General features: G+C 41.6%; 1 protein-coding gene across 1 annotated transcript in view; it reads right to left on the reverse strand.

Moving 5' to 3' along the window:
- LOC121545177 (GTP cyclohydrolase 1) overlaps window positions 1-15,444 on the reverse strand; it is a 47,334-nt gene that overhangs the window by 30,939 nt on the left and 951 nt on the right. The gene's annotated exons all lie outside the window — the stretch shown is intronic.

The raw sequence follows: 15,444 nt of genomic DNA on the forward strand, positions 1-15,444 counted from the left end.
CCAGTTCAAAATTAATGGCACAGATCCATATATGGCAAAGGCTATTTGCATATAGGCCTACTGCAGCTCTGATTGGTTATGGCGCACAGGTCTGTGTAGGTCTGTGTAGAGTATAGGCCTGAGTCTAGTGGTGCCTGTCAATGCAATAGAATCCCACTCCAATGCACTCTGCCTACAAGAAAATCTCTTGCACAGTTAGTTTTGCATACTAAATCTTGCAATCTTGTTCGTTTTGTTTCTGTATATTACATTGAAAGTGGCTAATATTGCGTTGATTCGATCACAATTCCCACAGTAGAGCGAAATGTCGATAGTGTTAACTAAAGGGAAAACTGTAGAAAGTTTAGTAAAGTTCAATTTCGTGCTTCTCTGCACAGCTCATATTTCTTCTGCAAGGCAGTCCGAGCCCATGCGCAGCTTAGAGGGAACATTGGTCATAAACAGCCATAAAATAACTACTGTGGTAGGTTATGTGGGTTTTTACACTGTTATGTAGGTGTCATAACCAGCCATAAAATAACGCAATATACAGTATGTCACAAAGGTCTAAATATATGTGCCATGACAGTGTTATGACCATATTGTAATAGGTTATGGGTGTCAAGTAAAGTGTTACCCAAAATAATACAAAACAACCCGTCCATGTATCCTCAGTATTCATAGTATTCTTAGTGCTTGCCAGTGCATTGTGAACTGCTGTAGCGCAGTGGTCTAAGCAGCGCGCTCTTTTTCCGAGCCTCATGAATTCGCTCCCGTGCTGGGCGATAGTGACCAGCCTGAGCCTACATTAGGCCCACAAGTTAATTGCATTTATTTCAAGAAGTAAAATGAATAGTCTGACAATTTACACATAAAACGAAAGTGTCACAGCTCAACGAAATCGTCTTTGGATAGGCTCAAATGCATAAACATCTTGACAGCTTTATGAAATGAAATATTAAAGCCAAACTATACAGGCTTTCAATCACACCAAAGACCAGAACTATATTGACATAATGTAGCCTAACTATCAAACGTGGACGAACATCTGTCAATCAACTGATGGCCCAAATGAGCTCATCAACTCAGCCATGGAAACACAGTAGCCTATTATGGGTTTTCACACCTTTCATTATGTGACATTGGATAGGCTAACGGGTAGCCTACAGAATGTAGCCGATTAGAATATAATCAAATAACAAGGGATCTATTGCAGCTATCGATGGCACTAGATTATCACCAGCTGATGTCTCGTTAAACCATCAATACGCGCTAAAATCAACTGTACAGCTGATCTCAATTGCAAGCTCATTACCGCTCCCTAAAAGATTATGTCGGTGTTACCCTTAGTTCTGCTTCCAACCAAATTCTTGCAAAATATGTTTGCACTCTGGTTGGTATTTTAATCGCAACAACTTTTTGAACAGACTAAGGGAGATTTATCTATTTGACAAGCATTCCATAAAATAGAAATAAAGTATTTCTGTAGCAATATACCAGACACTAATGTTGGTGTAGCCAAAAGTGCCAAGCATGGTCATTTCTGTCCATATTTGAAATAAACCTAGTTAATCGGGGTGATTTAATAATCAAACCTATGCCAACAGGGTAGGCCTATTTGTGCACAGCCACGCTAAAGGCAGCGGCCCTAACCGCTAGACCACCCCAGGTCACAATTGAACTTAATTTTGACCTTACAATACACTTGACACTTGTACATCGTAGCCCAGTGGAGACCAATATCTATATTGTGTTATTAAGCTATATAAAACAACGGTTGTGGATGTGTACGGCTGCATTTCAGATACATTTTTGTACATTTGAATGTTGCAGTAATAGGACCTAGGCCTAGCATTTGGAGCGAGCGAGCGAAATACAAAATAATTTGGATAGCAAGCCCTGATCCCAATGACTCGACTGCCCCCGCATGGAGAGTAAAATAACTGCTATTTTTAGGGACTCACGAGGCTCATTTGAATTTCTTGATGCAGCAAGAAAATTCTCTGCAACAAAAGATTGATGAAGTTAAGATCCAACATCTGTAGCTGCAATGACTGCAACCAAACACTTCCTGAAGTAGTTGATCAGTCTCTCACATCACTGTGGAGGAATTTTGGCCCACACTTCCATGCAGAACAGGGCTCTACAGTGCGACCATTTTACTCGCATATGTTCCTACACTACCGTTCAAAAGTTTGGGGTGACTTAGAAATGTCCTTGTTTTTGAAAGAAAATAACATCAAATTGATCAGAAATACAGTGTAGACATTGTTAATGTTGTAAATGGCTATTGTAGCTGGAAACTGCTGATTTTTTATGGAATATTTAATTAGGCGTACAGAGGCCCATTATTAGCAACTATCAGTCCTGTGTTCCAATGGCACGTTGTGTTTGCTAATCCAAGTTTTTCATTTTAAAAGGCTAATTGATCATTCGAAAACCCTTTTGCAATTATGTTAGCACAGCTGAAAACTGTTGTGCTGATTAAAGAAGTAATAAAACTGGCCTTCTTGAGACTAGTTGAGTATCTGGAGCATCAGCAATTGTGGGTTCGATTACAGGCTCAAAATGGCCAGAAACAAATAACTTTCTTCTGAAACTCATCAGTCTATTCTTGTTCTGAGAAATTAAGGCTATTCCATGCGAGAAATTGCCAAGAAACTGAAGATCTCGTACAACGCTGTGTACTACTCCCTTCACAGAACAGCACAAACTGTCTCTAACCAGAATAGAAAGAGGAGTGGGAGGCCCCGGTGCACAACTGAGCAAGAGGACAAATACATTAGAGTGTCTAGTTTGAGAAACAGACGCCTCACAGGTCCTCAACTGGCAGCTTCATTAAATAGTACCCGCAAAACTCCAGTCTCAACGTCAACAGTGAAGAGGCTACTCCGGGATGCTGACCTTCTAGGCAGAGTTGCAAAGAAAAAGCCATATCTCAGACTGGCCAATAAAAATAAAAGATTAAGATGGGCAGTCTGAGATATGGCTTTTAAAATAGTCCATTAAAAATCAGCCGTTTCCAGCTACAATAGCCATTTACAACATTAACAATGTCTACATTGTATTTCTGATCAATTTGATGTTATTTTAATGGACAAAAAAAATGTTTTTCTTTCGAAAACAAGGACATTTCTAAGTGACCCCAAACTTTTCAACAGTAGTGTAAATATTTTACTGTGCGACCTGGAATTTTAGTTTAGGAGCACCAGTGCGCCTAGAAAAATTAAAGATTCTAGCTTTAATATCACAAATATTTTTTATTGTGATCCTTAATATCTTTGTGTGCACCTCTATTTTTCACGTGCTCCTTGTAAAAAAGGTCAGCGTAGAGCCCTGCAGAACTTCTTTAACCCTTTACACTCGTGGGAATTGGCCCATATGGATAGGTCTAAATTGAAAGGTTTCTTACAAAAGAAATATGAAAAGCATATGCATAATCATGGTAGCATTTGAAAGGGAATAGTTTGGAGATAATGGGCAAATTATTAAACCAAACAGTTCACCTGACAAGACTGAATCCAAACATTACACTGTTGACTTTATGTGCATTTTATATTTAATGTACTTTTCGCCACATTTGTTGATAAAGAAATCTGAAAATACTCTGGATACATTCAGTACCATGATAAGAATATTCCTGGAAAATGTGGAGTAGGTGCAACATAAGACCAAAACAATTACAAGGGTTTGAGTGAGAGGACTAACTGGTGTCTCCAAGTGGCCACACACATCTCCAAAGTGTGCACAGTCTCTAATCAATTTCAATGCACTTTTATGACTCAAAGAAAAGTCTTCAACTATAAGGTACTTTTTTGAGCTCTCCTAGCTGTGCCGTTGAGGAACTAGAGCAACTACACTTGAAGTTGTGTGGTCCTCTGTAGAGCATGGCGCTTGTAACGCCAGGGTAGTGGGTTCAATCCCCGGGACCACCCATAAGTAAAAATTGATGCACACATGACTGTAAGTCGCTTTGGATAAAAGCGTCTGCTAAATGGCATTTTATTATTATTATATTATTAAGTTGTTTCATTTGGAACACAACCCTACATCAGTGCCATCACACAATTACACAATTAAAAAAAATTCTATTATAAATCGCAATCTGGGTCAGGTGGGCATGATTTGAAAGCGTGTTCTACTGCCAAGATGACTAGCTAAGTTATAAAATACGATCTTACAGTGTTAGGCTTTCACAAGGCAAAACCCCCAATTGTCCCCATGTTGGGGAATAAAATATTTGAAAGTATATGTTTGAAATATGTCACTGTTCCAAAATCAAAATAAATGTACCTAATGGTAGCGCTCTATTTTTTATTTTTTTATTTAACCTTTATTTACCAAGTAAGTTGACTGAGAACACATTCTCATATACAGCAATGACCTGGGGAATGGTTACAGGGGAGAGGAGGGGGGATGAATGAGCCAAATGGAAGCCGGGGATGATTAGGTGGCCATGATGGTATGAGGGCCTGATTGAATTTAGCCAGGACACCAGGGTTAACACTCCTACTCTTACGATAAGTGCCATGGGATCTTTAGTGACCACAGAGAGTTAGGACATCCGTTTAACGTCCCATCTGAAAGACAGCACCTTACACAGGGCAATGTCCTGGGGCATTGGGATAATTTTTTTAGACCAGAGACATTGGCCCTCCAACACCACTTCCAGCAGCATCTGGTCTCCCATCCAGGGAGAATGTCAGGCCATCCATCCGTGAGCTGAAGCTGAAGCGCAGCTGCATCATGCAGCAAGACAATGATCCAAAACACAAGCAAGTCTACATTAGAATGGCTGAAAAGCAACAAATTCAAGGTTCTGGAATGGCCAAGTCAAAGTCTAGACCTAAATCCAATTGAGATGTTGCGGCAGGACCTCCTGAAACGAGAGGTTCATGCTCAAAACCCACAAATGTCGCTGAGTTAAAGCAGTTCAGCGTGGAAGAGTGGGCCAAAATTCCTCCACAGGGATGTGAGAGACTGATCAACATCTACAGTAAGCGTTTGGTTGCAGTCATTGCAGCTAAAGGTGGCACAACCAGTTATTGAGTGTAAGGGGGCAATTGCTTTTTCACACAGTGGCATTGGGTGTTACATAACTTTGTTAAATAAATGAAATAAGTATCAACATTGTCTTATTTGATCACACAGCTTCCATTTATCTAATATTAGGTTTTGGTTGAAAATCTGATAACATTCAGTGTCAGAAATATGCAAAACAATTGAAAATAAGAAAGGGGGCAAATACTTTTTCAAGGCACTGTATGCCTGTTGTTTCTCTCTGGCAAACACTGTAATTATGTCTCGACCCCATATAGGCCTACCGCTCTTCCTGTTTGTCATTTTATTTCATTTTCCCTCATAGCGGAGCTCATATCATTGTTCAAATAAATCCAAGGGTTTTTATCCTTTCTCCCTGACGGAGGTTTTTAATTTCCTGGCCGCCTATCTACGGAGGTTGGGGTGGGAGGAAAATTGTCTGTGGTAAGCCAACTGTCTGACTTGTTGCTTCAGGGCCCTGTGTTGTCATCTCGTTGCCTGAATGAGCAGCAGCAGCCAGGTTTGGGCGCCATGACAATGAGATCACTGGGTAAACTAACAACAACAAGATAAAAACTGTAAGAGGTTCTCCATACATCGTAGGGTGTGATAAGTCAGTCAACACCATCTAACCATTTTTCGATAACAGACTATGCATGTTTAGACCTACAATGCCTTCAGTTTATTCATATACCTTGACTTATTCCACAGTTTGTTGTGTTACAGCCTGAATTCAAAATGGTTTAAATTGTTTTCTTTTCTTTCATCCATCTACACACAATAATGACAAAGTGAACATATGTTTTTAGACATTTCTGCAAATGTATTGAACATGAAATACAGAAGTATCTCATTTACATACAGTGGGGAGAACAAGTATTTGATACACTGCTGATTTTGCAACTTTCCCTACTTACAAAGCATGTAGAGGTCTGTAATTTTTATCATAGGTACACTTCAACTGTGAGAGACGGAATCTAAAACAAACATCCAGAAAATCACATTGTATGATTTTTAAGTAATTAATTTGCATTTTATTGCATGACATAAGTATTTGATACATCAGAAAAGCAGAACTTAATATTTGGTACAGAAACCTTTGTTTGTAATTACAGAGATCATACCTTTCCTGTAGGTCTTGACCAGGTTTGCACACACTGCAGCAGGGATTTTGGCCAATTCCTCCATACAGACCTTCTCCGGATCCTTCAGGTTTCGGGGCTGTCGCTTGGCAATACGGACTTTCAGCTCCCTCCAAAGATTTTCTATTGGGTTCAGGTCTGGAGACTGGCTAGGCCACTTGAGATGCTTCTTACGGAGCCACTCCTTAGTTACCCTGGCTGTGTGTTTCAGGTCGTTGTCATGCTGGAAGACCCAGCCACGACCTATCTTCAATGCTCTTACTGAGGGAAGGAGGTTGTTGGCCAAGATCTCGCGATACATGGCCCCATCCATCCTCCCCTCAATACGGTACAGTCGTCCTGTCCCCTTTGCAGAAAAGCATCCCCAAAGAATGATGTTTCCACCTCCATGCTTCACGGTTGGGATGGTGTTCTTGGGGTTGTACTCATCCTTCTTCTTCCTCCAAACACGGCGAGTGGAGTTTAGACCAAAAAGCTCTATTTTTGTCTCATCAGACCACATGACCTTCTCCCATTCCTCCTCTGGATCATCCAGATGGTCATTGGCAAACTTCAGACGGGCCTGGACATGCGCTGGCTTGAGCAGGGGGACCTTGCGTGCGCTGCAGGATTTTAATCCATGACGGCTTAGTGTGTTACTAATGGTTTTCTTTGAGACTGTGGTCCCAGCTCTCTTCAGGTCATTGACCAGGTCCTGCTGTGTAGTTCTGGGCTGATCCCTCACCTTCCTCAACATCATTGATGGCCCACGAGGTGAGATCTTGCATGGAGCCCCAGACCGAAGGTGATTGACCGTCATCTTGAACTTCTTCCATTTTCTAATAATTGCACCAACAGTTGTTGCCTTCTCACCAAGCTGCTTGCCTATTGTCCTGTAGCCCATCCCAGCCTTGTGCAGGTCTACAATTTTATCCCTGATGTCCTTACACAGCTCTCTGGTCTTGGCCATTGTGAAGAGGTTGGAGTCTGTTTGATTGAGTGTGTGGACAGGTGTCTTTTATACAGGTAACGAGTTCAAACAGGTGCAGTTAATACAGGTAATGAGTGGAGAACAGGAGGGCTTCTTAAAGAAAAACTAACAGGTCTGTGAGAGCCGGAATTCTTACTGGTTGGTAGGTGATCAAATACTTATGTCATGCAATAAAATGTAAATTCATTACTTAAAAATCATACAATGTGATTTTCTGGATTTTTGTTTTAGATTCCGTCTCTCACAGTTGAAGTGTACCTATGATAAAACTTACAGACCTCTACATGCTTTGTAAGTAGGAAAACCTGCAAAATCGGCAGTGTATCAAATACTTGTTCTCCCCACTGTAAGTATTCACAACGCTGTCAATACTGTGTAGAAGCACCTTTTGCAGCGATGACAGCTGTGAAACTTTCTGGGTAAGTCTCTAAGAGCTTTCCACACCTGGATTGTGCAACATTTGCTGATTATTTTATCAAAATTCTTCAAGCTCTGTCAAATTTGTTGTTGATCATTGCTAGACAACCATTTTCAGGTCTTGCCATAGATTGTCAAGTAGATTTAAGTCAAACCTCTAACTCGGCCACTCAGGATTGTTCACTGTCTTCTTTGTAAGCAACTCCAGTGTAGATTTGGCCTTGTGTTTTAGGTTATAGTCCTGCTGAAAGGTGAATTCATCTCCCAGTGTCTGGTGGAAAGCAGACTGAACCAGGTTTTCCTCTAGGATTTTGCCTGTGCTTAGCTCCATTACATAGATTTTTTATCCTGAAAAGCTCCCCAGTCCTTAATGATTATAAGCATACCCATAACATGATGCAACCACCAAAGTGTAATGAATAACTTCACCATGCTCAATGGGATGTTTAATGTTTTTTATTTATTTTATTTCACCTTTATTTAACCAGGTAAGCCAGTTGAGAACAAGTTCTCATTTACAACTGCGACCTGGCCAAGATAAAGCAAAGCAGTGCGATAAAAACAACAACACAGAGTTACATATGGGGTAAAAAATACATAAAGTCAAAAAATACAACAGAAAATATATATACAGTGTGTGCAAATGTAGCAAGTTATGGAGGTAAGGCAATAAATAGGCTATAGTGCAAAATAATTACAATTAATATTAACACTGGAATGCTAGATGTGCAAGAGATTATGTGCAAATAGAGATACTGGGGTGCAAAAGAGCAAAATAAATAACAATATAGGGATGAGGTAGTTGGGTGGGCTAATTTCAGATGGGCTGTGTACAGGTGCAGTGATCGGTAAGGTGCGCTGACAACTGATGCTTAAAGTTAGTGAGGGAGATAAGAGTCTCCAGCTTCAGAGATTTTTGCAATTCGTTCCAGTCATTGGCAGCAGAGAACTGGAAGGAATGGCGGCCAAAGGAGGTGTTGGCTTTGGGAATGACCAGTGAGATATACCTGCTGGAGCGCAGACTACGGGTGGGTGCTGCTATGGTGACCAATGAGCTAAGATAAGGCGGGGATTTGCCTAGCAGTGATTTATAGATGGCCTGGAGCCAGTGGGTTTGACGACGAACATGTAGTGAGGACCAGCCAACAAGAGCGTACAGGTCACAGTGGTGGGTAGTGTATGGGGCTTTGGAGACAAAACGGATGGCACTGTGATAGACTACATCCAATTTGCTGAGTAGAGTGTTGGAGGCTATTTTGTAAATGACATTGCCGAAGTCAAGGATCGGTAGGATAGTCAGTTTTACGAGGGCATGTTTGGCAGCATGAGTGAAGGAGGCTTTGTTGCGAAATAGGAAGCCGATTCTAGATTTAACTTTGGATTGGAGATTCTTAATGTGAGTCTGGAAGGAGAGTTTACAGTCTAACCAGACACCTAGGTATTTGTAGTTGTCCACATACTCTAGGTCAGACCCGTCGAGAGTGGTGATTCTAGTCGGGTGGGCGGGTGCCAGCAGCGTTCGATTGAAGAGCATGCATTTAGTTTTACTAGTGTTTAAGAGCAGTTGGAGGCTACTGAAGGAGTGTTGTATGGCATTGAAGCTCGTTTGGAGGTTTGTTAACACAGTGTCCAATGAAGGGCCAGATGTATACAAAATGGTGTCGTCTGCGTAGAGGTGGATCTGAGAGTCACCAGCAGCAAGAGCGACATCATTGATATACACGGAGAAAAGAGTCGGCCCAAGAATTGAACCCTGTGGCACCCCCATAGAGACTGCCATAGGTCCAGACAACAGGCCTTCCGATTTGACATGTCTGTTTTCTTGTTTTGTTTTTTTCATCTACCAATAGGTGCCCTTCTTTGCGAGGCATTGTAAAAACTCCCTGGTCTTTGTGGTTGAATCTATGATAGAAATTCAATACTCAACTGAGTGATCTTACAGATAATTGTATGTGTGGGTAACTTATTATGTGACTTGTTAAGCAAATTTTTACTCCTGAACTTATTTAGGCTTGCCATAACAAAGGGGTTGAATACTTATTGACTCAAGACATTTCAGCTTTTCATTTGTTATTAATTAGTAAAAAATTCTAAAAGCATAATTCCACTTTGACATTATGGGGTATTGTGTATAGGTGTGAAAACGTTCTGAAGGCATTGTATATGCAATCAATAATGGGGCAATAACGATTTATAATGTTTTCCTTCATTGACAATTCAAGTTGAAAAGTTTTAGTTGACTGACACAGGTCTTTGGCATGAATTTAATAGATTTACTGCTCTCTGACACGTACATTCAGTAGATAAGAAGGGAGTCATTAAGTACATTGTTATCAATCGATTATAATCTTTGACAGTGCTTAAAGGAACAGTGCTACTCGAGCAGTTCTACAAATGTCCCTACTGATGAATGGAGCATCTTCCCCAGACCGTCTCTCCAACCTGAGGGCAGCAGCTGTTCAGAGAGCAGTTACCCGTCACCAGTCTGGTCCTCTACAAACACCCCCACCTCACTCAACATACACACATGCGCTCACACACACATACAGTGCCTTCAGAAAGTATTCAGACCCCTTTAGTTTTTCAACATTTTGTTACGTTACAGCCTTATTCTAAAATGGATTAAATAGCTTATTTTCCCCTCATCAATTTACACACAATACCCCATAATGACAAAGCAAAAACTGCTTTTTAGAAATCTTTGCTAATTTATTAAAAATAAAAAACTGAAATATCACATTTACATAAGTATTCAGACCCTTTACTCAATACTTTGTTGAAGCACCTTTGGCAGTGATTACCGCATTGTCTTCTTGGGTATGAAGCTTGGCACACCTATATTTGGAGAGTTTCTCCCATTCATCTCTGCAGATCCTCTCAAGCTCTGTCAGGTTGGATGGGGAGCGTTGCTGCACAGCTATTTTCAGGTCTCTCCAGAGATGTTCGATCGGGTTCATGTCCGGGCTCTAGCTGGACCACTCAAGGACATTGAGACTTGTCCCGAAGCCACTCCTGCATTGTAAAGGCTGTGTGCTTAGGGTCGTTGTCCTGTTGGAAGGTGAACCTTTGCCCCCAGTCTGAGGTCCTGAGCGCTCTGGAGCAGGTTTTCATCAAGGATCTCTCTGTACTTTGCTCCGTTCATCTTTGCCTCGATCCTGACTAGTCTCCCAGTCCCTGCCTCTGAAAAACATGCCCACAGCATGATGCTGCCACCACCATGCTTCACCGTAGGGATGGTGCCAGGTTTCCTCCAGACGTGACTCTTGGCATTCAGGCCAAAGAGTTCAATCTTGGTTTCATCAGACCAGAGAATCTTGTTTCTCATGGTCTGAGAGTCCTTTAGGTGCCTTTTGGCAAACTCCAAGCGGCCTTTCATGTGCCTTTTACTGAGGAGTGGCTTCCGTCTGGCCACTCTACCATAAAGGCCTGATTGGTGGAGTGCTGCAGAGATGGTTGTCCTTCTGGAAGGTTCTCCCATCTCCACAGAGGAACTCTGGAGCTCTGTTAGAGTGACCATCAGGTTCTTGGTTACCTCCCTGACCAAGGCCATTCTCCCCCGATTGCTCAGTTTGGCCGGGCGGCCAGCTCTAGGAATAATCTTGGTGGTTCCAAACATTTTCCATTTAAGAATAATGAAGGTCACTGTGTTCTTGGGGACCTTTAATGCAGCAGGATTTTTTTGGTACCCTTCCCCAGATCTGTGCCTCGACACAATCCTGTCTCGACCTCATGGCTTTTGTTCTGACATGCACTGTCAACTGTGGGACCTTATATAGACAGGTGTGTGCCTTTCCAAATCATGTCCAATCAATTGAATTTACCACAGGTGGACTCTAATCAAGTTGTAGAAACATCAAGGATGATCAATGGAAACAGGATGCACCTGAGCTCAATTTCGAGTCTCATAGCAAAGGGTCTGAATACTTATATAAAAATTATTATTATTTGTTTTATATACATTTGCAAAAATTTCTAAAAACATGTTTTCGCTTTGTCATTATGGGGTATTGTGTGTAGATTGATGAGGGAAAAAACCTATTTAATCCATTTTAGAATAAGGCTGTAACGTAACAAAATGTGGAAAAAGTCAAGGGGTCTGAATACTTTCCGAATGCACTGTACATGAAGGCAGGGTAAAGTGACTAGGCATCAGGATAGATAATAATAATAAGAGTACAATAAAGAACAGAGTAGCAGCAGCAAATGATGAGTGTAAAAGTGTGTGTGCGTGTCGGTATGCGTGTGTGGGCGAATGTAGTGTATGTGAGTGGGTTCTGTGCAGCTGAGCTCAATTTCGATTCTCATAGCAAAGGGGCTCAATACTTATGTAAATAAGGTTTTCCTTTTTTTTATTTGAATAAATTTGCAAAGATTTCAAAAAACTGTTTTCTCTTTGTCATTATGGGGTATAGTGTGTAGATTGCCTAGGATTTTTTTGTATTTACTCCATTTTAGAATAAGGCTGTAACATAACAAAATGTGGAAAAGGTCAAGGGGTCTGAATACTTTCTTTAGGCACTGTACACGCACGCACACATGCACACACACACACACACACACACACACACACACACACACACACACACCACTGCATGTCACGTGACAGGGCCACAGGAAAAGAACAGGAAACCAAATCAGCATCTCCCCAAATCATCTACGACAAACACACACAATCACAAACACACACACGCACGCAGGCACACATGCACACACACAACCACAAACATTATGACACCTACACAAACAACCACATACACACACAATGAGTCTCTATGGTTACCCCTCAAATTGTTCGATGTCAAGCAGAGGGGTTGAGAGAGCTGGTGGCCGTGTTGGCGCGCACTCAGCTTTCTCACGCTCTCCCTTTCCCTCTCATCCTCTCCTCTCCTCTCCGTGCCCATTTCACAGTCTCTCCCTTTCCCTCTCATCCTCTCCTCTCCTCTCCGTGCCCATTTCACAGTCTCTCCCTTTCCCTGTCTTGCTCTCTCCTGTCTATCCGTTTCCCTTTGTCTTTCTCTATCTCAACCCCCTGAAGGAGTGCTGTCCTCCCCCTGCCCCTTCACGTCAACACCTAATGAGGACATGAAAGGCTTGAGGCCACTCTTCCCAAGTGACTGAGATAATGACAGTATTACACATCCTCCCACTCATTCTCAATGAATGGCTCCTAGTCCACATGGAAGGATACCTCCTAATTAGGTGAAAGGAGGGACCATGCATATTGCTTACCGCCTCTGTTCAAATGCAGTTCTGAAGGATCTGTCATTCAGGTTTTTCTTGGAATGTCATGTTTGTTGATAGCATCATACATAAATATAAACGGTAACACTTTCTATGAATAATTTCTAAATAATGCTTTATAAGCGCATAGCATCATACATAAATATGAACAGTAACACATGAATACCATCTTCATAATGCATTATAAGCACATAGCATCACATATAAATATGAACAGTAACACTTCCTATGAATACCCACTTCATAATGTATTATAAGCACATTTATAACACCTTATGAGCTATGCATCATGCATGACATAGGTGCTAATAACTGCTCATAAGCATATAGATAAACAATGAATAAGCAACTAGATTCATAGGCCATTATGACCAGGCCTTATAAACCAAACTGTATAATGCACTATATGAAAAGAATAAGGACAGAGAGCATCATAGGGCTAGATTTTCATTACTTTACGCACCCTGTCTTGCACATCAAACATGAGTGAATGTTTTTATTAGCACATGGAAATGACAAGTCTTGGTCAGCAACAAGGGATTTTAATGGAAATTCTGTGACTAAGTGAGAATTTTTACAAAGAGAGTGTGTGTGTGTGTCCACTGTTGGAGTAAGAAGACCCAGTCCTGCATTATTCACACTCACTGTATGCCCTGGGCACTCATCCATGAGTCACTCATATGCACACACACAAACACACACAAACACACACATGCACACATGAAGACTAGGGCCGGGACGACACCAGTATCTAAAAAAAAAACATGACCAAAAAAATTACACGAAGCAGACCAAATTCTTTGCTCCTTTAAAAACCTGCTGTATTTTAAATATTGTGTGCTATAGCTTGGAAAATAAATAAATGTGACTCTGGATGACAACATAATGATGTTTGTTTCCCATTACACTGTTTTGTTTCCTTGCCACGATACTAACGCGTATTGCGATACTGGTATAGTCCCGGCCCTATTGAAGACACACATGAAGACACACATGTGCACACACACATACACACGCACGACACGCATGGCATGTGCAAGCTCCCGCATTGCACGCTTAAACAAAGGGGTGGTGCAAAATAAGAGCCAATCAAAAAGGGGGAGAAGACCACAACTGATGTCTGTGCTGAACACACACATTATATCATCATGACTCTTCACTTTTTGCGTGTTTACAGTTTGGTTCGCCCCCTCACGTTCCCATACCACCCCCCACCCAAACAACACATACCTCAAACAAGGGGGAAAGAACATTGAGTACATACATATAGACCAGGCAGGGTCCAAGCATTCTCAAGCTATTCCAGATGCATGTTTTTCAGCTAGGGAGAGTGAGAGTGCTACTAACACATTCCTTGTGTGTGTCTCTCTCTCAAAATGTATTACACTGAACCTCAAAGTGCTCCACATGAAACCAACTCCAGATGAGAGGGGGAGGAGGAGGAGGAGGAGGAGGTTGGAGGTTGGAGGAGGAGGAGGAATGGAGGGTGAGGGGTAATAATATTGTGAGGGGCAGCTCCCCAGCTCCACCACTAAAACAGTCCCAACTGTGGAAAAAGGAACCAATATGGTTTGGTCAGGATAACCAGGGGATTTGTTGAGCCTGGATGTGCACGTGATTTATTTTGTAAGGATGGGGATATTGGGTAGAAAGGGGGATTTCACAGACGGATGGGGGAAAGTGCAACAATTGAGAATATTAGATACAACACCATATTTCTAGTAGGGTTAGGCTACTTGATGAACATAATAAACTGTGCATCCTTCCTTCTTTATGCACTCTTTTTGTACTTGACTGCCTAAATCACATACAATGGTCATTGGTCAATTTAATATTATTATGATTATTATTTGAGTGAATTCGGTCTCTCCAGTGCCAATAATTATTTACAATTCTGTAGCTCTTATACTGAACATTGTATAGAACATTGTGCAACTCAGCAAAGTTTTGTCCTGTGAGTGTTTATATATATATATATACACTGAACAAAAATATAAACGCAACATGTAAAATGTTGGTCCCATTTTTCATGACCTGAAAAGTTCCCAGAAATGTTCCAATGTGCACAAAAAGTTTATTTCTCAAAAACATTGTGCACAAATTTGATTACATCCCTGTGAGTGAACATTTCACGTGTATGGCGTTGTGTTGGCGAATGGTTTGGGGATGTCAACGTTGTGAACAGAGTGCCCCATGGTGGCGGTGGGGTTATGGTATGGGCAGGCATAACACGGACATCGAACACAATTGCATTTTATCGATGGAAATTTGAATGCACAAAGATACCGTGACAAGATCCTGAGGCCCATTGTCGTGCCATTCATCCTCCGCCATCACCTCATGTTTCAGCATGACAATGCATGGCCCCATGTCGCAAGGATCTGTACACAATTCCTGGATGCTGAAGTTTTTCCAGGGCCTGCATACTCATCAGACATGTCACCCATTGAGCATGTTTGGGATGCTCTGGATCGAAGTGTACAACAGCGTGTTCCAGTTCCCGCCAATATACAGCAACTTCGCACAACCATTGAAGAGGAGTGGGACAACATTCCACAGGCCACAATCAACAGCCTGATCAACTCTATGCGAAGGAGATGTGTCGCTCTGCATGAGGCAAATGGTGGTCACAACAGATACTGACTGGTTTTCTGA

The sequence above is a fragment of the Coregonus clupeaformis genome, chromosome 29, assembly GCF_020615455.1.
Source record: "Coregonus clupeaformis isolate EN_2021a chromosome 29, ASM2061545v1, whole genome shotgun sequence".
Taxonomy (NCBI): Eukaryota; Metazoa; Chordata; class Actinopteri; order Salmoniformes; family Salmonidae; genus Coregonus; species Coregonus clupeaformis.